The sequence below is a fragment of the Tamandua tetradactyla genome, chromosome 1 (assembly GCF_023851605.1).
Source record: "Tamandua tetradactyla isolate mTamTet1 chromosome 1, mTamTet1.pri, whole genome shotgun sequence".
Classification (NCBI taxonomy): domain Eukaryota; kingdom Metazoa; phylum Chordata; class Mammalia; order Pilosa; family Myrmecophagidae; genus Tamandua; species Tamandua tetradactyla.
In genome coordinates, this window is record NC_135327.1 from 197,878,687 (window position 1) to 197,903,639 (window position 24,953).

The 24,953-nt window shown below is 38.3% G+C and overlaps 1 pseudogene; it reads left to right on the forward strand.

The window, feature by feature from the left end:
• LOC143682391 (NHL repeat-containing protein 3 pseudogene) overlaps positions 1–24,953 on the forward strand; it is a 197,227-nt pseudogene that overhangs the window by 46,180 nt on the left and 126,094 nt on the right.

Here is a 24,953-nt window from a genome sequence, read left to right on the forward strand (position 1 = left end):
TGGTGCCCTCTCATTACCCAAGACTATGCTTTTTTCTTTTTAATAATTCTGTGCAGGAATTTGACAATTCCTATGTGGATTGGAATTGTCAAAAATGGCTTTGGGTAGAGGGCAGTACTTCAGCCAGAGGGTGAACCAGACACTAACTGCAGTTAGTGTTTGCCAACTCCAAATTATTTATTCTTTGATAATGGCTTCAGTGCATGGGAGTGACTCAGGCTTTCTGACTCTGACTTTCCTTACTTATGCACTTGCTATTGCTGACAGGTTTGGGGAAAGCATTCTTAAGCCAGGATAATCAATTTCATACTCCTGGGAACTTGACTGTTGGATGATGAGACACAGAGTGTAAGTTTTTGGAGTTGAGACACTTTGAAGACAGTGTCCAATATCCTTCAAATAAATCCTCTTTTTTGCTTTAGTTTGTCAGAGTCACTTTCTATTACTTACAATCAAAATACCTTAACATACAAGGAGAAGTGATTAGATGGGTGAAGAAGAAATAAGCAAGTTTCTGACTGGTTTGTGAGAGCTTCCACAAATCTGACTTCATTTTGCCTATCTTCTCTATATATTTCTATATTCTATCTTCTCACAATCTAAGATCATGTGTACTTCTTTGCCTTTGTCTCACGAGAACTGTCATTATATTATTCCATTTCCTCTTGTCCAGTCTTACCTAAATTTCTTATCATCTCAATCTTCTCCTCCATAAATTCAACCTGGACTTCTTTGGTCTTTTCTTCTTTGGCTCTTTCTTCTTTGTACTATAAGATCAATGAGGACCATCATTTAGGCATTTAATTGATCACCATAAGTTTCTTTTGTGTTTTTGCTCCTTAGCCGAACTCTTGAAAGTAGGGGCTAATTCTTACATTTCTTTTCTATCACTATAGTGCCAAGCATAGCACTATATACATTTTAGCTGTTCAATGAAGATTTACTTAGTAATGATGGCATTCTAGTTTGCAAGCTGCCAGTATGTGATATACCAGAAATGAAACAGCTTTTAAAAAGGGGAACTTACTAAATTGCAAGTTTATAGTGCTAAGAGTATGAAAACATCCAAATTAAGGCAAGGCATTGAAATGCCCAAACTGAGGCATCAGGGAAAGATAGCATGGCTCAAGAAAGCCGATGGTGTTCAGGGTTTCTCTCTCAGCTGGAAAGGCACGTAGGGATGTCTGCTAGCTTTCTCTCCTCATTTCATATGGCTTCTTCAATAGCTTTCCTGTGGCTCTGTCCATTCTGTTGGCTCTGTTGATTCTGGTGGCTCTCATGGCTCTTTCCAGAATGGTTCCCTCTTAAAGGGCCCCAGTAGGTAATTCTATCTTGAATGGGTGGAGACATATCTTCATGGAAACCATCTAATCAAAAGTTACCACCCACAATTGGGTGAGTCACATCTTCATGGAAACAACCAAAAAACTCCCAACCAGCAATATTGAATGAGAATTAAAGAACTTGGCTTTTCTGAGATATACAACAGATTAAAACTGGCACAGATAACAGGGAGCAAGGCATTTTGAGGGAACAATAAGAGACCAATTCTTCATTAGTATGAACTTAATTTTATTTTTAAGTTTTATAAGGATGTTAGGGCTGGCTTTGAATGTCAGGATATGCAGCTTGTCCCAGATATCCTTTGTCTTCTAAAGGCAAACCCAGTTAGTAATCATTAGAAACTTCCACATATATCCAGTGATAGGAAATGGCATGGAGAAAAAGTGGGTCTGGAGAAAGTGAGTGGGTAGGAAAGGTGCCACATTCCACTAGGGTGGAAGGATGCTATTCAGATTCAATCAATAGTCACTGAGTTCCTACCTTGTCCCAGATACTGGCTGGAGTGTGTGCCAGTTTGAAATTTGTTGTGTACCCCAAAAAAGACATGTTCTTTAATCCTGATTCAATATTGTTGGGTGGGATATTTTGATTAAGTTGTATCCATGGAGAGGTTACCCACCCAATTGTGGGTGGGAACTTTTGATTAGGTGGCTTCCATGGAGATGTGTCTTCACCCATTCAAGGTGAAGCTGCTTACTGGAGTCCTTTATGAGGGAACCATTTTTGAAAAAGCTCAGACCTGACACAGACAGAGACCTTTGGAGATGTGGAAGGAAAATGCCCCCAGGGAAACCATTTTTAAAGGAGAAACCAGGAGAGAAAGCTAGCAAATGTTGCCATGTGTCTTCCCAGCTGAGAGAGAAACTCCAAACATCTTTGGTCCTTTCTGGAGTCAAAGTATCTTTCTCTGGATATCTTAGTTTGGACAATTTTCATGGCCCTAGAACTGTAAACTTGCAACTTAATCAATTCCCCATTTAAAAGCTGTTCCATTTATGGTGTTTTTCATTCTGGCAGCTTAAGCAAACTAAAACAGAGTATTTCCACATTATCTGGTCCAATCCACACAAGAACCCATGAGGTACAATTAGTTCAGCATTTAAGATAAATTGACTGAAGCTCAAGATGTTAAGTGACTTGTCCAAGTTTGAATGTTATTTAGAGGGAGACCCTGGCCAGGAATCCAGGTGTTCTGACTCCAGAAGCTGTCTTCATACTGTCTTTCTTTTTTTTATCAGCTACTGTAGCCATGATGGCTTGAAGCTGGATGTACCCCAGAAAAGATCATGTTCTTCTAATCCATTCTTGTAGATATAGGCCTATCATGGGTGGCATTTTTGGTTAGATTATTTCAGTTGATGCATACTCCAGGTGAGTCTTAATCTTCTTACTGGAGTCCTTTATAAGAGGATGGCAGATAGAGAAAAGACACAGAAAAAAGACCCAAAGAAACTGAGAGAAGACACCACTGAAGCCAGAAGGTGGAAGCAGTGAAATTCGAGAGACAAGGGAGAGATCAGCAAATGTTGTCATGTGCCTGACCATGTGACAGAGGAGCTGAGGATTGCTGGTAGCCAGTGTTCAGGGAGAAAGCATCACTTGTTGATGCCTTGATTTGGATGTTTTCATGGCCTAAGGGATCCGATTAGAGATCTCTAGAGAAACATAACCAACAGGAGATATCTGTAAATAAGAGATTTATAAAAGTGCCTCATGACAACTGTGGGGATATAAGAATCCAAAATTTGTTGGGCAAGCTGTAAGGCTGGCAACTCTGATGAAGGGTCTCAACAAACTCCACAGGAGAGGGTCTCTGGCTGAAGAAACAGGGAAAATTATCTCTTTTCCCTTAAAAGTCTTTAAATTATTGGATCAAACTCAACTGATAGGATTTTTTTTTATTTGTGGAAGTCACACCCTTAGTAAATCATAGATATAATCAGTTACAGATGCAATCAACTGACTGATGATTTCATAAACCAATCTTCTGGTTTATCAACTGGCCACAAAATATCCTTGCAGTAATGGTTAGGCCAGTGCTTGCCTGACCAGACAACTGGGTACCATCACCTGCGCAAGTTGACACCTGAACCTAACCATCAAAAACTAAATTTGTGGGTGGTGTGATGGTGGCTCAGGAACAGAATTCTCGCCTGTCATGCTGGAGACCTGCGTTTGATTCCTGATGCCTGCTCATGTGCAAAAAACAAAAACAAAAACAAAAAACTGTAAGCTTGTAAGTTAATAAATCCCCATTGCAAAAGACAACCCATTACTGGTATATTGTATTTCATAAACTTTTGCAAACTGAAACAGTGGCTCAGTTTTGAGCTTTGTAACCATTGATTAGTTGACAAAACTGTGCCATATTCTATGCCTCGATAATATAGTACCTATCAGAATCTGCATCTTCCATACCTCTCTAGTTTTATCATACACCAACCCCCTCTGGGCTCTAGCTTGGAGGGATCCTTCTCTTATTCTACTGTTTCTTCTGCTCTGTTGCTTAGTTAATTTTGACACAACTTTCAAATTTCAGTTCTCATAATTGTTCTATTACACATGTCACAATTGCAATCTTATATTTATATGTATGATTATTGGGTAATGGTTGTCTCTTCCCTGACATACATGCATACACACTGATTGTAAATTCCATTAGAACAGACAATTGTGTATACTTTTATTTCTATATATTTCCACTATTTATGACAGTGCCCAGCACACAGGAGGAACATAATTATTTGTTGGTGAACAGAAGTTTGAATGAACAGGTGCATGAATGGTGAATTAATGAATGGATTGTGAACATGACAAATTTGGTTTAACTGTTCAAATCCCTCATAATGGGCCAGAATTAATGTGAGGAAGTTGGTGGTTTCTATCCAGGATTTACCACCTTTGTGGTCATTCTTTTTTTTCTAATAACTCTCTGCCCCTGTCTTCTCCCTTCTAAATCTGCCTTTGGACCATTTTTATATCAGAAAAGACCTCCTGAATGCCTTTGAGCTAAGATATAAATCACTGCCAGTGACTTTCGGTGCTATGCTTTTGTGAGTTGTTCCATTTAACTGAAAACAATTTCCTAACTCCTAGGCTGGAGTTCTAAAGGTGATATTTCATACAGAGTGGATGGGTTGGGAAGTATATACCTCATGTTATGCAGTTAAAGAAGAACTATCTATGAGTGATCTAACACCTGTTTAGATCCTCAAAGTAGGACCTTTTCCAGGGGAATCTTCTCCTGGGAAATGTGGGATTAGTGTAAGCACAAATAAGAAGGATGGGGAGAGAAGGAGAAAAAAACTAACCTTTACCCACTCATTGTTAGCTTAAACAATTTTTTCAAACAATATTTTTATAAATTAAAACATACATTTGTGGTGATGGGGCAAGCCCAGGTCATGGGACTGAGTGGACCGAGCCGGCCACATGGTTTCCTTTCACCCTGAACCTGTGCGGGTGGGCCCTGGCCTGACTGCCTGGCCACAGCAGTGTACCGCCCCCCTCCTCCTGTTGGCTGAGCTTAGTCCTCCTGATGGTGAGGCTTGGGTGTGTGTGATAGCGCCCACCTCTTATTTGGCTTCCTGCCTTTGCACTCACAGGTTTTTGGTTCTCTGATTTTAAGAACTTTGTGCTTCACATTTCCTGGAGAACTGAAAACACTCCTGTTGGATGTGGGTTGCCTAAGTGTTCAGAATATCTTACTGGAGCAACATTTCATGCTGACATAATGAATTGGGCTATGTAGCTCAAAGAGGGATGGCATCCCAAAGGTGTTAGTGTTCACAGAAAGCAGATATTTCCTGGGAACCTAAAATGACATGGTTGACACACCACATGGCATGTTTGCAGCCAGCATACTACATGAGCAATCTTTCTGGAAAATGGATGTAGGAAGTGGACCAATGGTCATCCTGTTAAAAAATACAATTGCTTTGGCGAGCTTGTTCAAGTCTTGGTACCTCAGGCAAAAAAAGGCACTGTTTTGAATCCCCTGCAATTTGTCAATGCTGCAGGATTATATGTAGAGGACACAGGAGAGTTACCTTGTAGATGAAGATGGAGGATTGAATAACATTGCTCAGACTGTACCAAGATTTTCAATGCTTTGTTGCATGGAGAGGATGGGACAGGACCTACTCTGCTCAACATATCTCACAGTGGTACAATTGATTCAGCTGGTCAGGTGTGGGTGGCTGACTGAGGAAATGAAAGATCCAAGTGTTGGATAAAACCACTTGGGAATGGTTAGGAGCTGGGACTAATTGTTTCACAGAAGATGGACCTTCTTCCATTCCTATTAGGAGTTACTTGGTTATGGCCCAGCTGAATTTTGGCAGGCTTTTATTCATGGCAGAAGCCCGAGTAGGACATATTGGCAACTGTTTTGTGGTCAGCACTATCCAACTTGTGGATAAAGCTTCACTTCATTACTTAGACATGGGTAGGAAGATTAGAACTATCCAGCAGAAATTGGAGCAAAACAAGAACAAAAATATATCCTTTTTCGTAAGGGGCTTGCAATAGCCAAAAACATCTTGAAAAAGAAGAATGAAGTTAGAGCTGTCACATTTCCTGACTTTAAAACATATTATAAAGCCATAGTGGTCAAGAGAATATGGTACTTGCATGGTACAGACATATTAATCAGTGGAATAAAATTGAGAGCTCAGAAATAGACCCTCAGACCTATGGTCAGTTGATTTTTTTTCTCATTCAGCTTCAAATTTTATTTTCATTATTTTGGATTTGGTGAAGGAAAGGAATCTTGAATGAATGTATGGATCTGTGATATTCTGTTAATCTCTCAAACAAAACTGGAATATAGGTTCAAGTTGTTGTTAAGACCAGGATCTGTATCAAAGTCAGAGGAGGTCAATCACTGCTGCTGGGGAGTGTTATCTTCCAAGAGAATGGCAGGATACAGGAGTGGAGGTGATCATGGAAGGCTCGGGGTCCAGAGCACCCAACCCAGTACCTGAGGGTTCTCTACATAGATCATGTGTTGGGATGTCCATATCAGCTCTTCCAAGGGCATGAAGATGGCACAGGGTTGGAACTGGAACTTGGGAGGTGGAAGGTTGGTCATGTCTACATGGGGACAATCTGTGGAGACTCTGTCCTCCCAGCTATAGTACATTATTCTTTGTAGGGCCTCTCAATGAGGAGAAGGCAAGGCTTTGGTTCTTGGCTTCCAGCTGTCCTCCTCATAGTCCAGTAGAAATCTGTCGAACTTAGCAACACGTGGAGTCATTGTCACCAGCTCTTCTTCATACCCCTCTTGGCTGGGCCCTTCAGATACTGATTTAGACAGCATGTGATTCCTTTTCATCTGTTTGGGGTACATTACACATTCAAGGAATTCCTGTTTTTGAATTTAGCTCCGGATTTCCTCATCATTCCAAGGAGAATTTAGCTGGCCTGAGGGCTTTTCTGGTTCCTGAGTGTCTTTCTCCTTTACTTCCTGGGGATTTCTAGTTATTTCAGGATGAAATGTCAGTTCCTCCATTTCTCCATGTCAGAAAACTCCCTGAGTTTTCTCTGGAGACTCTTTTCTCTACAGCCATGGGGCCTACTCCAGGGTGGGCAGAGGAAGCACTCATTCCTGTACTGTAAGAGGCCCCGAGTTTAGAAATGTGCTCTCTTCTCTCTGCTGCATGGAATCTCTGAGATCTATGGTCAATTGATTTTTTTTTGTCTTTTTTACTGTGAATTATAATATATGTATACACAAAGAAGCAATAAATTTCCAAGTACATTTTAACAAGTAGTTATAGGACAGATTTTAAGGTTTGGTATGGGTTACTGTTCCACCAGTTTTTGTTTTTTTCTTCTATCTGCTCCAGGACACTGGAGACCAACAGAAATATCAGTGTAATGATTCAGCAGTCATACTCATTTATTACATCTTATCTTCTCTGTTATACTCCTTCTCTTTATATAACATATATACATAAAAGCAATAAATTTTAAAGTACATTGCAACAATTAGTTGTAGAACAGATCTCAGAGTTTCGTAAGGGTTACATTCCACAATTTTAGGTTTTTACTTCCAGCTGCTCTAAGATACTGGAAGCTAAAGGAAATATCAGTATAATAATTCAGCATGCATACTCATTTGTTAAGCACTACCTTCTCTGTATAACTCCACCATCTTTCTCACACTTCTTGGGGGTATTTGGGCTATGCCCATTCTAACTTTTTCATGTTGGAAGGGGCTGTCGGTAATATGGGATAGTGGAATGGAGATGGTTGATGTTCTGGAAGGGCTGGCCCCTCTGCATTTTAGTACTTATCTGGCCCAGGGACCCATCTGGAGGTTGTAGGGTTTGGAAAGTTACCCTAATGCATGGAACATTTGTAGAATCCTATATAATGCCCTAGGTGTTCTTTGGGATTGGCAGGGATGGTTTTTGTTGGGATTTGGCAAGTTATGATGGTAGCAATGTTTAACTGAAGCATGCATAAGAGTGACCTCCAGTGTAGCCGTTTGAACTCTCTCAGCCATTGATACCTTATTCATTACACTTCTTTTCCCTCTTTTGGTCAGATTGGCATTGTTGATCTCACAGTGGCAGGGCCAGGCTCATCCCTGGAGGTCATCTCCCACATTGCCAGCAAGACTTTCCTCCCTGGATGTCAGGTCCCATATAGGGAAGAAGACAATGGTTTCACTTGCAGAGTTGGAGTCACATCTGAGCAACAAAGAGGTCCTCTGGAGGTAACTCTTAGGCATAGCTAAGCTTCTTCACTACATACATAAGTTTCATAAGAACAAGCCTCAAGATCTAGGGCTTGGCTTATTGATTTGGATATCCCTAATGTTTGGCACAGTATCCAGTTTTTTTCCAGTGCCAATTGATTTTGACAAGGCTCTCAAACCCACTTAACTGGGACAGAATAGTCTCTTCAATAAATGGTCTTGGTAAAACTGGATATCCACCATCAAGAGAATGAAGAGGACCCCTATCTCACACCCTATTCAAGACTCAAATCAAAATGGATCAAATACTTAAATATAAGAACCAGTACCATATAACTCCTAGAAGAAAATGTAAGGAAGCACCTTCAAGATCTAGTGATAGGCAGTAGTTTCTTAGACTTTATACCCAAAGCATGAGCAACAACAACAAAAAATAGTTAAATGGGCACTTCTCAAAATCAAATACTTCAGTCCTTCAAAGGACTTTGTCAAAAAGGAGAAAAGGCAGCTGACTCAATGGGAGAAAACATATGGAAACCACATATCTGATAAGAGTTTGATATCTAGTATATATAAAGAAATCCTACAACTCAAGAATAAATAGACAAACAACTTAATTAAAAAATGGGCAAAGGACATGGATAGATATTTCTCCAGAGAGGACCTACAGATGGCTAAGAGACACGTGAAAAGATGCTCACCTTCACTAGCTATTAGGGAAATGCAAATCAAAACCACAATGGATATCATTTCATACTTGCTAGAATGGCTGCAATTAAAGGAATAGGCAACTACAAGTGTTGGAGAGGATGTGGAGAAATTGGAACACTTATTCACTGCTGGTGAGGATGTAAAATGGTGTAGCTGCTGTGGAGGACGATTTGGCAGTTTCTCAGGAAGCCAAATATAGAGTTGCTTACGACCAGGCAATCCCACTACTCAGTATACCTGGAAGATTTGAAAGCAGGGAGCGAACAAACATTTTCACACTGATGTTCACAGCAGCATTATTCACGTTGCCAAAAGATGGAAACCATCCAAGTGATCATCTCAGATGAATGGATAAACACAATGTGGTATATGCATATGATGGAATATCATTCAGCAGTAAGAAAGAATGAAATCCTGAAGCATGTGACAACATGGATAAACCTCAAGAACATTAAGTTAAATGGAATTATTCAAGACACAAAAGGACAAATATTGTATGATCTCACTCACTAATTATAATATGTGAACTCATAGACACAAAACAGAATATAGGTTACCAGGACATACAATGAGTCTAAATAATGGGGAGCAGTTACTTAATATGTGCAGAATGTTTAACTAGAGTAACTTAAACTTTTGGGAATGTATAGAAGAAATGGTAGCACATTATTATGAGAATAATTAACAGTGCTGAATGGTGTGTGAATGCAGTGGAAAGGAGAGATTTAGAGTCATGTATGTCATCTGAAAGAAAGTTAGAGGATAAATCATGGGAATGTATAATATAGTGAATCTTGTGGTTGGTAATGCCCATGATTAACTGTAGAAATATAAAAAAAGTGATTTGATGAGCTAGAACAGATGTGTGAATCTATTATAAGTACTTAATAATAGAGAGGTATATGGGGAAAAATGTACATTTTGGGAACTGTGGACTATAGCTAACAGTAACAATTTAATACTCTTTTATCAACAATGACTAATGTACCACACCAACACAGGTCAATAATATGGGGGGATAAGGAGTATAGTAGTATTAGGGCTTTCTTTTCTTTTCTGGAGCAATGAAAATGTTCTAAATTTGATCATGGAGCTGTATGTACAACCATGTGATGATTGCATACTTTGGATGAGTTCGGTGCTGTATGAATATGTCTCAATAAAATTGCACCCTTTGTATAGCTATTTTCTTTCACTTAATTCATGGGTTTTTTTTTTTCTTGGAGATCTTTCAAGTGGAAGCTCAGAGTCTCAAATTCATTGTTAAGTTCTGAAAAATGATATTCTAGTACAAGAATAATTTTCTTTATTTTTACCTGATCTAATGTCAGAAAGATTTTTTTTATATCGTTAAGAATCATGTTTGGTTGCCTTTCTTGGGACCTAGTTTTACTTGTAAATGTATAAGGATGTTTTAATGAAATAAATGCAAATTGTGAAGAAATGAGGTTGGAAATAGGGACTTACCTAGTTAATTGTCCCGGTAAACTAATTCTTCCAAGAGAAAATGGGATTGAAAATAGGTTTAGAGAATATTTGATTGAATTTCATGGGAAGAACTGAAAACTTCAAAGTTTTTTCACTTTAGATAAAATGAACTGAGAAATTATGAGTCAGATATTTATTTATTTGTATATCCACTAAGTGCTAGGTCCTGAAGATTAAACAATGAAAGGCAGGCTTTTGAGTATAGTCTGCTGGGAGACAAGCGTGCAAACAGTGCTGACATGGTGATGGCAACATGGTGTAGTGGGCTTCTAGCCATCACGCAGTGGAGCACCCTACTTCTGACGGCAAGTCAGGGAGGACTTGCAGGGGGGTCATCTGGGCCAGGACTTGAACAACCAAGTAGGAGTTTGCCAGGTAATGAGGAGGGAAAATGTGATCCTAGTAGAGATGTTATAAAATGTGATAAACTGGGCAGGCCATGGTGGCTCAGCAGGCAAGAATGCTTGTCTGCCATGCCAGAAGACCTGGGTTAGATTCCCTGTGCCTGCCCATGTTAAAAAAAAATGTGATAAACTTGCCGTGAACTTTGTAGGTTTTTAAATAAAATCCTAACTTAGCTTTGGTCCTTTAGCTATATGATGCTTAATATCAACCTTTAAATGTAGGAATAAAATGACATCTAAGCACTGCACTGAAAGGAATTCTACCAGATAATCTGATTGTTTTTTATAGATAGCATTAAAAATAAGGACTTTCCTCAGTGTTTCTTTCTCAAAATACTTTTAACATGGACTTAATTTTTCCTAGTATTTGTCTACCTCAAAAATATCAGGAGCATTATTTACATTTTTGGAGATGTGTGCCGCCAAACACATGTAGATATTGAGATGAATACTGTCCTGTCTTTCTATTCCTACATGTCTTTTTTTTTGTGAATATTGGCTTTCCAATGAAGACCATTTTAATTTTGTTCTAGTTTATGCTAGATTTTGGTGGAACCTTGCCATATTATGATCATTCAAATCATTTCCCCCCTTTCCTAGAATTACCTTCTCTCTCTATTCCAGTATATATCCTAAATTGTATAGCATATGATCAATCTTGAGTTGCCTTTCCTTATCATTCTTATGGTTGGAGTCTGTTTTACAGTCTTTGAGGAACTCACACTTTACTGCTTGAATTTTTTTCTACATGTAGATAAGAAGGTAAATCTGCGAATAGGAACTCCCGTCCTGTATTCCAAGGCCATTTATACATGTGTTTGTGCCACTCATCAAGTGTTATGATCTTGAATGTGTCACTTCTCTGTGCCTTAATTTTCTCTTTAGAAAAATGGGAATTTCATTTCTACCTTCATTAATGCTGTGAGAATCAGATGTGCAATCAAAGGGTACCTTTGAACCATATAAGTCCTTGTATGTTAAATGCATTTAATTAATGGAGTTCCTTTTAAATTTGATATTTATCTGATACCAACACAGGTTTACCTTAATTTTGCATTTATTGCTTTTATCAAAACATAACCTCATGGACTTTATGAAGTTTAGCTAATATAGTAAGTTGATTTGGATGAAAGATAGTAATTTGAGGTTTTGTTAGTCTGTTTTATTTTTAAGTCAGGATGAGAAGTGCAAATGTCTCTTTGAAGGAATGCAAGTTAAGTGAAATGATGTAGTCATTTTTATTTACCTTAGTTTTATACTAGATTCTTTTAAAAGTTGCTGAAAATAACATTTTAAAATATCTTCCTAAAAGTGCTTCTTTTATTATCATGCTTTTAATTGTAATATTTCACTTTTTTCTACAGATTAATTGGCTAAATAGATGAGAAATAAAAATGTGTTGTGTTTTCTAGAAATAAATACAAATTAATATTTTGGAAAGAAAGTCAAAACAAAATGTCCCATACATTTGCATAGAGTTCAAAATTGTCTCACAGTTCTTTTGTCTCACTTCCTTATGCCTTCTTCATAAAATCCCAGAATGCTCTGCTTCCTAAATGGGGAAACAGGCCTACAGAGGTTAAGTGGCTTGTTCAAGGTCACATAGCTTGTTAATGGCCAGATTCAGCCTAGAGCACAGGTAGTTTGAGAAATCTTAGGGAAGGAGATTGATTCAATAGCAAACTTTGCCAGTTTGAAAGGTTTCTGAAGAGTTTTGCCACAAAGAATATTTCTTAGGAAAGAGAAAGAAAAAAAAAATCAAAGGAGGTCAGACCATGGATCAGAAATTCATTAATTTCTCTGGAGGTCCGTTACAGGCACTACGGCCTTTGGTAGGTTTGGAGTATGTGTGTGAGTGTGTGCATGCACACATGTGTGTGTCTATTTGTATGTGTGTGTGTGTGCAAAACTATATTCCCAGAATTGCAGCCGGTTTGATCTCTTCTCAGCACCTGCCTGTCCTGTATTAAAAGGATTGATTGATGAGGCCAGATTTTGATAAAAATCTAACCCCCTGAGGATGGGAACTTTGCCTTGTTCCCCATCTTCTCCTCAACAAATAATATAGTAGCTGACCTATAAATAGCAGACCCCAATGGATGTTTGTTGAATTATAATTGAAAGGGTAATCTCCCCAGTGAAGTTGAAATTGGGGTAAGAAAGGGTTTGTGGGGTAGTGAGTAGGGTCGAGGCAACTGAGGGGCAGGGGATGAAAGAGACATCAGTTTAAGAGTCCTCAGTCTGAGGAAGGAGCTGCTGAGAAGGCGATATACACTTTGGAGCCAAAACAATTAACTTCCTTTTTTTTTTTTCTTCCATAAGCAGCTAGATTCATGGACCATTAGGTGGCCACCCGCAGAGTGTGATTTGAGGGGTGGGGAAAGCCTCCCCACTTCAGAATTGTTCCCATGTTATTCATGTTAGTCAAGACCCAGCAGAAAGCAAATGGCGCAATTGAACTAGGAATCGAGGAAGCTTTGAGCAATGAATGGTTGACAAAGTTATCTGCAGACAGAGATCGATGCTGCCAGTGGAGGAGGCACAGAACAGTTGGGAAGCTTAAATTTCTTGCTAACCCTTCAGGTTGAAGCTTGGTATAAAATGAATTACCGAGGAAAAGACCTCAGCCCTGAGAAGGGGCAGATGGGGGGGGTGGGTGGGTCATATGATTCAGGGGTAAGTTCACACTAATAAGAACCTTGGAAAACTGCATGATGAAAGTCATTTCTGGGCGGGCAACGGTGGCTCAGTGGCAGAGTTCTTGCCTGCTGTGCCAGAGACCTGGGTTTGATACCCAGGGCCTGCACATGCAAAAAAAAAGAAAGGCATTTGTGCTGCCTTACAACAGAACTTACCAAATTATAATGTGCATGTACATCACTGGATAGCTTGTTAAAATGGAGATTTTACTTTAGAAGAACTGGGGTGGAGACTGGTGTTCTGTATTTCTAACAGATTCTCAGATGCTACTACTTTTGTGTCTCATCAAAGCCAGATCCTTCCGTGTTTCTCAGCAATGCTGCCCTTCTGAAACTCTCCTCTATCTCCCTCCTTTTTCATTATTCAATCCTTCGACCTCCTATTTTCCTTTAGCTACAATCCAATTTCTCTGTTTTCACTAACAGCCAATCTCAAGACCTCTTTTGATGCCACCCTGGCCTGGTTTTCTTCCTACCTCTCTAGACACTTAATCTCAATATTGGTAGGTTTATCTTCCTCTGCCAGACCTCTAAAAGTAGTGTTCTCTTAGGCTTTATCTTATGCCTTTTCTCTGCCTCCTCATTTCTGCAAATTTATCTTCTCCATTCATGTGGCTTTAAATATTCTATGTATGACAATGTCTCCTAAATTTATATCTCCACTCTAAATCTTTCTTGAGCTTCATATTCATGTTTGCAATACATCCCTGCTTGAATGTTTAACAGGCATTTCCAAGTTTGTTAGTAAAACTAGCTTAAATTCACCTCCAAATCTTTCTCCCTTCATTGGAAATGGTACCATCATCTACCCAGTTTCTAAAATCAGAAACCTGGGAATTGTCCTTGTATCTCCCCTTTCCTTTGTACTCGCACCCAACCCATCAGCAACCTCCAATAACATACATCCATTCACATAATGTTACCTACCATTTCTACCCTATTCTATGTCACCATCATCCCTGGCCTGGAATACAGCAATAAATTCCTAATACGGCTCTCTACTTCCATTCTGTGCCTCTATGCTAACCTCAACCTAGTAGCTGGAGCCATCTATTATATTGGTTTCTTGCTTAAAGTGGCAAGGGGAATAGAGTAGCCATGATTGACTTAGAATGATCAGAATTCACTCTCTAGGACTGGAATTTGCAGCTACCCATGGAGCATATTTTCATGTGAGAAAAGGTGGATGCTTGAATGAAATTCAGATTCTGGTATGGTGGAAAAAGGGGGATATTTTTAATGTGCTGTAAGATGTTCAGGTTCCTACTTCTCTTTTATCACCGAGCCACCTTATGTGTCAAGAATGTATCAAAATGATACAGGAAACTGGTATTTGCTTTTTTAAATCTAGGATCCTAGAAAACGGTATTTCTATAAAACATTGAACACTTTTCAGTTTAAGTTTCTTAACTCAGAATTCCCTTTAATAGTGAGGCTTGTTTTGGGCAAACTAACATCACTAATGATACGTGCTTGATGAGTTTGGGTGAGCTGAAGTTTTACAAAGACCTTTCCTGCCAGCCAGAGCAGTAGGAATTAATTTTCTAGTTTTGGCAATGGGCACTGCACACATGTCTTACCTCACAGTGCAGGCTTATGTGGTACCATTTATTTATCATTTATAGAAACTTATAATTTCCACAGGGTCTCATTTGTCTCATTAGATTACTTCAATATTTTCCCCCTCAGGAAAAATGGCACATTGATGTTTGTAGAGAGACATAAGCAATAAATACATCTACACCTCAGGGTTGTTTTGGGGATTAAATGAGTTAATCCAGATGAAATGATGAAAACAGTGCCTGGCACATCATAAGACTCCTTTAGTGTCAACAATAATTTTAATAAAATAACATTATTGTTAGTGTATGCAATGTGATCATGACATTCTGTTCGTTCAAAACTGCCTTGAAACAGTCCTTTTAGTGGAGCTATTCTAATAAATAGTATAGAAGGCCTTGTCCTCTGACTCCTAACATGGTGTCCTATTCCTTCCCAGGCAGCTCTGAGATCTCGGTGTGAGGCCAGTGGCAGGAGGCCATACTGTACACAGCATAGCTCCCAGCAACACCAGCCTGCCATCCCGGTGATCTTAAAAACATACGGTTTTCTCAAGCACCTTAGAAGATGACTCTATGAGGAAATATTGTTGAAGGCAGGGCAAAATAGAGTTACATGGGGAGAGGAATAATGGCAGTCTCTGCGTGTGAAGAGACAGGGAGATTATGGAGTGAGAGGCTTGAGGTAAACTAGCACTTTGAGAAAGACAGCGTGGAAAGAGATTTAAAGATTTTTTACTATACCGTAGGAATGTACCTCCCTTTTAAAAAAATGTTCTTGAAGAGGTGTCAATAAAAAACATAAGCTCCCCTCTCCCCAACCCCCGCCTACTTTTTTTAGGTGCACGGTCTGGGAATTCCCCTTCCCACTTTCTTTTTATTACTGTTGGTTCCTGCCAAGTGTTTCTGTGAATTCACATTGTATTGTGACTGGAGCAGGGGAGACCCCAACAATTTTTTGGTTTTCAGTACCCTTATGAATCATACAAATATCGTAATAAGAATTGGTGAGCTGGTGCACATGACCATTTATTAGAACTGAATTCTCTTAAGAATCCTTGTTTTGGATCTTCTAAGTATTTATTACTCCTGGGTTTTACTGCTACAAAAATAATCAAGATCCTATTTTGAGAGAAGGCAAACAGTATTAGATTTTCAAGCTTTTTTCGGATGAATTGGTAATGGCAGACTTTTTCAAATGGACATTCTTTTGCCAGCATTTGAGTGCTGCATGATTAAACCTTCAAAATGTGGCTACACTGCACTGCAATCTGAACCAGGGTTAATATGCCCAAATAATGGCAAGGGCTCTTTGCCTATCTAGTGTAAACATTTCTCTGAGTGGTTAAATACATTTTGGTACAATTATGTGGTAGAATGTTATCTGATTATGAAAATTTTTATGACCAAGAAAAGTTTAAGAGCTAAAAGGGGAAAATATATAATATGAAGCTATGTCTTGTTTTAGCTTAACTTCATGAAAAAAAATTTGAAAAAAAAAAAAAGACTGGCAGAATATTCAGCAAAATGTTAATAGTGGTTATCTTCAGTACTAATAAATAGCCTGGAGTGCAAAATAGATGTCAGTTCTAGTTAGGGGGACATCCATAATTCATAAAGATGCCCTTCATAATCTTTTTTCAAAATGTCATTTGACAAAGTTGTTGAGAATGCTATCTATATGTTTTTCAAGATTACACAAAACTTATTACAGGTAATATTTTATTTCCTTTTTTTGGTACTGACCTACAACGTCCAAATTTTCTATAATGGTACTACTTTTACAATCACAAAACATTAATAAAAAGAACCTATTTCTTCAATTTCTAATACAAATAGTAGTTTTACTGACCTGAACCATTTTGATGGATACCATGAATGTTAATTATGATGATCAACAACTCAACTCCACAAGTACTGTATCTTGTAAAAATCTTAAAAATTATAGTAGTTGAAGAAGATATAACTCTGTATTGTGCCCAGCAATGATGCTGATGAAAATATGTTATTAATAATTCCAAACCATATAGATTGTTTAAGAGGGATAGGGAGTGATTTTTAAGTGGGAAGTGTTTAGGCCAAGAACTGGCAGGAGCTAAGCATGTTCCTGTTCAGAGTCCCCTATGGAGTTTACTTCAAGTCAGAATAAAAGCCTCTTGGCATACAAATCTCTAGAAGTAGACCGCATCAAATTACTTTTCCTTAGGGCAGCCACTTTGAGTGCAAGGGGAGTTTATATTGAACAGCAAACATGAAGTTGAGTTTGTACTACTTGTTATTTTTTCTCCCAGCATCTTTGTCAGTGGAAACTACATTAATTGATGAATTACTTCAATACATAAGTTATCAAACACCTACCATATGTCAATCATGGGATTCCAGATTATATTTGGTTGAGGAGACTCATAATAGGTCACTAACTGCAGTGTGATATGATGAGGGTTAGACTAGAAGTGTAACAGGGATCTCAACATAGACGTATACTACAAACAGAGTTCACTAAGATTCAGGAAAGTCTGGATGTTCTGAAGAATGCATGTGTGGTTTGGTTAGGGCAAGACAGGTTGAGAAGCCCATGGTGAAAGAGTTTGTCTTAAGGGAGAGAGTTGAGAGAGGTGAGACACAGGTTTGGCCCTAAAGTTGTGTTTTTGGATCAGAGGGTGTATTAGTTTGCTAAAGCTGCTGGAATGTAATAGACCAGAAATGGAATGGCTTTTAAAAGGGAATTTATTAAGTTGCAAGTTTACAGTTCTAAGGCAGTGAAAATGTCCAAATTAAGGCAAAACTATAAAAATGTCCAAACTACGGCATCCATGGAAATATACCTTGGCTCAAAGAAGGCCAATGATGTTCAGAATTTCTCTTGCAGCTGGACAGGCACATGGTGACATCTGCCAGCTCTCTTTCCTCATTTCATAAGGCTTCCCCAAGGATGTTTTCCTTCTGCATCTCCAAAGGTTTCTGGCTCTGTGGACTTTATTGGTTCTAAAGCTTTTTCCAAAATTGTTCCCTCTTAAAGAGCTCCAGTAAGCAACTCCACCTTGAATGTGTGGAGAAACTTCTCCATGGAAACCATTTAATCAAAGGTACACCAACAATTGGGTGGATCACATCTCCATGAAACAATAAAAAAGATCCCACCCAGCAATATTGAATGAGGATTAAAGAATGTGGCTTTTTGGGGGCACATGACAGTTTCAAACCTGTATAGAGGGGAAAGGTAATTTGGATCAGATAAGAGGTAGGACCTGATTTCTCCTCTTCATGGAAGACTAGTGTGAATGGGGACTTGAGGAGCAGACCTTATCATAAACATTCAGAGCAGCAAAGGAGGGTGATTCGAGATAGTAGCTGTGAAGATAGTGTTTCTGAACACTAGTGAAACATGTTGGGGATTCCTGGAGACAGTTGTCAGAGCCTTTTTTTGTGTGTGTCAAAGACTTTTAAAGGGGCTTGAAGTCCTACAGAGCCAGTGAAGTAATATTTAAACTGCTGGGTGGCCCTAATTTTATTCCCAGGCTTGCACAGTCTGGGAAGCATAGAGCCTATGATATCTCAAAGGAAAAGTTGCTACCTCAAGAGAATAGGGTGGAGAGTGAGATTAGAAATGTTTCTTGGAGAGCTAACTTTCAAAAGATGAGTATGGTGGACAGGAAAAAAAAAGTGTTATAAAATGCTGCATTATTGTAGCAGGTTCAACATTAGCAAAATGGGGGAGTAGCAATTCTTCTCAAGAGTACATATCTTCTTTGTAATTACAATAACAGTGACAAACAGGACCTACATCTACTGAGAGCTATGAGAAATATATTTGGTCTCACTTCTGCCATAATATTCTACTTTGTTTTCTGTTTTTATGTTTTAAAAACTGTTTCATTGTGGAACATTTGAAACATATACAAAGTAAACGGAATGCTATAGCCGCTGGCTTCAACAATTGTCAGTATTCTGCTTTTCTTGTGTCATTCATTCCACCATAGGTTTCCCACCTGGCAACTCAATATTAATCACGATTATTTTTACTGTTCTTTTCTGGAGGTGAAATTTACATATCTTGCAATGCATAAATATTAAATCTAAATTTTTTTGTAAATGCACTCATCCATGAAATCCATATTCCTGTCATGATGTAAATAATTTCTCTCTCCTCTGAAAGTTCCCGTGGCCTTCCATAGTTAATCCTTATTTCTTAGAGGAGGAGAAAATACTGTTCTTATCTTTTTCACTTTGGATTTGCTGTCTGCTCTCGAACTTCCTGTTAATGGAATGACAGGAATATTCTTTTGTGTCTTGCTTTGCTCAGCATAATGTATGTTAAGTTATTCATTTGTTATATGTATCAGTAGTTTGCTCCTTTTTATTACTAAGCATTTCCATTGTATGAATATACCACTGTTTGTTTATCCATTTTCCTGTTGATGGCCATTTGGATGATTTATTTTTATGTTGCTTTTAAAAGTCTTTTACTATGTGATTTATATTTTATTTGTGTTTTGTGATATTCTTCTGGCAGAAAGATTTTTATTTGCTCTAATAGTTGTCTTTATAATTATAACTCCATAAAATAACCTTAGTCTTTTATTTCCTTGTTCTCTGTCAAAAGTCATAATAAAATAATCATATTTTTAATTCCTTTTCCATTTCCCTACCACCAAATTATAGTTATTATTATCTATCTTAGTGTTTATCTTTGTTCTTTTGTTGCTTGATCTGTTAGCTTAAATGATATTTGTGATAAGGGACTGTTTGCTTTTTCCTGTGACCCACAGATGAATCCTGTACTCAGGATTTGAAGCCTTAGTGTGGCTCTTAGAACTGGTTGACTTCTTTCTTGGGAGTGCCTTAGGTATAACACATCCCCCAGCAGATAGTGGCCTGCTGGCACGTTGCTTCTCCTTTTGTCCAGAGCATATTAACCATTCACTGGTGGCAGTCTGACTAAAGTATGTAAGTTTTATGGCAGCTGGCCCACTCCCAGAATACGGCCTTTCACTATGCTACAGGCAAAAGAGGAATGTGTGTAGGACATCTTCCTACATCATCAGCTGATTGAGACTCACTGGTCATGGGGCATCAATGCCCATTAGTGAAGTTGACCTTGCTTTGTCTCTTTTCTATGTGAGTAACTTTATTCCATGCAGTGCATGTGCTGAGTCATGTTTTTGCTGGCAACCCTTACACCTGCAAATCATGGAATGGGTTGGGACCCCATGTCTGCTCTTCCTGGTGGCAAGCATTACCATGCTTTTGCCTCCCTCTATGCAGTAAGGCACCTTCCTTGGAAGTGGTAGTAGGTGTCTCCCCTGACAGACAGCAGTCTTTGAATCACAGCTTTCACAGTTGAGGCATCAGTATACTTTTTCTATCTCCTACCTTCTTTCTCCCTCCTCTCTTTTTTATTTTTATTTTTTGGTTTTGTATGTGTATTAGTTGCATCATTTCTATGTTGTTGGGCACATAATATTTATATTCTGTTCTAACTAGTCATGTTTGTTTTAAACTTTACTCTACTATTCGATATACTTAAGACTGTTTTCATTAGTCTGTTTGCTTTTGTTTTCCTCACCAATCTATGGTTAGCTGAAATTCATACTCCAGTCATTTCCCCAAGGAAAATGCATAAGAACAATATTTGAATTATTTCTTGGTAAAAACTTTTGTCTGTAGTTTTTATAGGTGAAGGACCATTTGGCTGGCTATAAAAGAATTGATTTACACTCTCTTTACTCGAGGACCTTGTATATATTGTTATATTAAATTCTGGCTTTGAAATGTGCTGAGGCAAGCCTGATTTCTTCATGGGCAGGTATTGGGAATCAAACTTGGTTCTCCAGCACGGCATGCGAGTACTCTGCCTGCTGAGTCTCTGTGGCCTGCCCAATTTCTTCCTCTTTTAAGTGACTATCTATTTGCCAGCTATCCAAAGGATTCTTTTCCTTTGAAATTTAATAACTTTAAATAGCAAATGTCATAGCATCAACAATTCTGGATTAATTTTTCCTGATACGTTGGATTTCTTTTAAATGTGTGTATGTGAGGGTTCTCTAGAGAAACAGAATCAACAGGAAATATCTGTAAATATAAAATTTATAGTAGTGTCTCACGTAACCGTGGGAACGTAGAGTCCAAAATCTGTAGGGCAGGCTGTGAAGCTGACGACTGTGATGGAGGGTCTGGATAAACTCCACAGGAGAGGCTCACCGGCCGAAACAGAAAGGGAGGCTGTCTTTTCTGAATCCTCCTTAAAAACCTTCCATTGATTAGATTAAACATCACTCATTGCAGAAGACACTCGCCTTGGATGATTACAAATGGAATCAGCTGTGGATGCAGCTGATGTGATCATGATTTAATTCTATGAAATGTCCTCATAGCAACAGACAGGCCAGCACTTGCCCAACCAGACAAAAGGGTACCACCACCTGGGCAACTTGACACATGAACCTGACCATGACAATGTGTATAACAAATCTTTAATGCAGGAAAAAGTTCTAAAATTATATTTTTAATTTTTCCATTATTTTGTTTTTGTTTTTTTAAAAATTCAATTATGCATGTGCCGGCTCTCTTTTGTCTATTTTCTGCAAATAACATATCCTCTGTAGACTTTTAAAACTCAGTCTTTGTTCCTATTTGATTTACTTATATAATTTTTAATCCCGTATCACTTAGTAGTTGGGCCAGTATTTATTTGCCCCTGTTCTTATTCCTAGTTCACCTTAATTTCTGTTTTATTAGTTTTTTGCCAACTTATTTCCTGAATCTCGGCCACTAATGCTTCATCTTTTTCTTACCAGCTCACTGTTTTTTTCTGAGTTATTCCATTTCCTCTTAATGCTGTTCCTTCATAAGGCAAGTCTTGAGATTTAAAAAATTGCATGTGAAATATGAGGCCACTGTTTTCAGCTGCTCCATGGCAACATTTTTCTGGTTAGTGTTTTTTTTTTTTCTGTTAATACATTTTTGATGGCTCTTTTCCAGTCTTTTTCTTACGGCATTTGTTTAAATTGTTTTGTGTTACTTAACATTAAATGAGTTAGGCTTTCCTAGAGACACAAGGGAACTTCTAGACTCTTCTCTCCTGTCACAAAGGCAGGTTGATTCCTGAAAATAAGACTCATCTACCTGACAAGTTCTTGACCTTAATAGCAGGCAATTAGTATATAGTTTAGATTGTAAAAATGAATGATTATAGCACATTATATGATATATGCATTCATACTCCATAATATAATATAAAACTTTATACATATAAATTTTTGTGCTTTTTTTTTGTCATTTAATTAGAAGCTAAATTGGAGCCTTCTTTTCTACTGAGGCTGATTAAACCTGGGGAAATACATAATAAATTAAAAACATTATTTATATACTTAGTTTATGTGTCAAAATAACCTAGAAGTGTTTTAAAGAGGGATAGAATAAAAATATTTTGCTTCTCTGTTTTCAAAATTGGAAGTTGGAAATATAAAATTAAATTCAAAAAGGATTATAATCAGTCTTACAACTATATTGTGACTAGTTATTAGAGAGAAACAGAAGAGAAGCAAGAACCAGGAGAGAAAATGAAAGAGTATAAGAGATGAAATAGACATCAAGAGACAAAAGTAAATAAACTCTGACAAGAAGAAAGAGGCATGGATTAATTTGGTGAGTATGTGTGAAATTATTTGGAAGATAGGAGAGACTAGAGGTAGCTAAGAGGTGATTACAGTCATTGAGATTTCAAAAGTGGGAATGTTACAAAGGATCAATTGGCAGTATATAACCATAGTGTTTTATTTCTCTATGGTACCATATGCAGAACCAAGCGCATATGAGGCGTCTAGTAGAACTATTATATTAATTTAGATAATAGGGTAACAGGGGCCGAGGCAAGGGTAGTGACTCAACTAAAATCATAAAAATGTGGAAAGTGGTCTAGACTTGGAGCCTGGAGAACTGGCTTGTAGATAAATCTCTGCTATAAAAGCTGAGTGACCTTGGACAAATTACTTCTCCTTTCTGAGTGCCTCGGTTTCTCATTTGTATGACAAGGGGTTGGACTGAATGACTTCTTTTCACTTGATTCCAACATTTTCATTCTTATAACTCATTTTGAAGAAAGGGACAGATTTCTTGTCTTCTGGCACCTAGTCTGATACTGAGTTTTTACTGGCTGGCATGTGTCTTTTTAGAGAGCTGCTGTGCTGTGGGGTGACAGCTTTCCCAACGTTCATGCTGAGTAGGGCAATGACACCCCCTAAGGTGACAGAAAGGGAAAGGATGCTGCTGCTCAGGGCTCAGGTCTTTCTTCCTGGCTCAGGAGGGAATCTGATGAATGGAGACTCACTCTTTCAGCTTGCCAATTGCTTCTGGCAGAGCTTTTGGCTTCAGGAACTTTGGCTTGATTATAGGAATAAAATTCTTAATAATCACAAAAAGATGAAACTCCTATAGCCCCCATTCCACACACGTCCACTCAAATTCTCTTTCTAAAACGAATCTTGTTATTCCTCAGTGTCTACAGACCAATCTGTCACTTGGCATGAAGTCTGCATTTTGGGCCCCTTAAAAAGACACTGTGTCTTATTAATCTTCATGTTCTCAATAACTAAATCAGGATCTGGCACAAAATGTAAACAAGAGCTTTTATTATTGAGGCCAGGCTGTGTTTCAGCCTCATTTTAGGCTTGTCTTCCTCACAGATCTATGGGTCTTCAACCAAGCATGACATGGTGGGAAGGGGAGAGATAGGCTGGGATGCCTTTGAGTGAATAAACTTACTCTGTAGACTAAGGTATTTTCTGAGCCATTAGTGTTTTAACTTAAAATAAATAAACTTTTTCAACCCATGGAGTTCCCACAATGGAAGGTGTAGTGTTCAGACTCTTAAGGTGACCCCATTCATCCCCACGTCCTGGTATTCATGCCCGTGTAATCCCCTCCCCTTGGGTGTGGGTGGACCTGGGACTTGCTTCTAACCAATAGAAGGAGGGGATGTCACTTGTGTGATCATGTAACAGAAGATTGTAGCTTTTGTCTTGCTAGCAGACTCTCTATTCACTCTTTCCTTTGATGGCTATAATGGCATAAACGACCATAAGGGGTGGCCATATGACAAGAAACTAAGGGAGGTTCTTGGCCAAGCCAGCAAAGAGCTGAAGCCTTTAGTTGAGAACTGGTAAGGAACTGAATCTGCAGCTAGCCACATGAGTTCGGAAGTGGAGTCGAGACCCACATGAGACAGCCCTGGATGAATCTTGATTGCAGCGTTGTCAAAGACTCTAAAGCAAAGACACTGGTTAAATCATGCCCATGTTCCTGACCCACAGAAACCATGAGATAATGAATGGTTGTTGTTTTAAGCCACTACATTTGTGGTAATTTGTTAAGCAGCGCAGAATAACTAATAAGGAATGGATACTTTTGGGGGGATGGAAAGGAGAATTGATTATTCAGGAAAGCTGAGAATGGGTTCCTGGCCTGAGAACTGGCACTATGGCAACTATATGTTTGAAGTTGGATGTTGTGTTAGAATCACTGACACTAGGATTTTTTCTTTCTTTCATTTTTTTCTTTATTAGAGAAGTTGCAGGTTACAGAATAATTCCTGTATACCACCCCACAACCACCACCTTACATTGATGTGGAATATTTGTTAAAACTGAAGATAGCACATTTTTATAATTGTACTATTAACTGTAGTTCATTGTTTAATTTAGGATTCACTCTGTAGTGTAGTTCCGTGTTTTTTTTTTCTTTAACTTTAATTCTGTTACTATGAATACAATTTAACATTTCCCTTTTCAATCACATCCAGATATATGTTTCAGTACTGTTAATTACATTTACAATTGTGCTACCATTACCACCATCAATTACCAAAACATTTCCATCATTCCAAATAGTAACCCTTTACATTTTAAAGCCTTACTTCCCATTCCCTATCCCCACCCCATCCCTGGTGTGGGGATATTTTTTAGATTCTAACTCTATGAGTTTGCTTATTCTAATAATTTCAAATCAGTGAGATCATAAAATATTTGTCCTTTTGTGTCTGGCT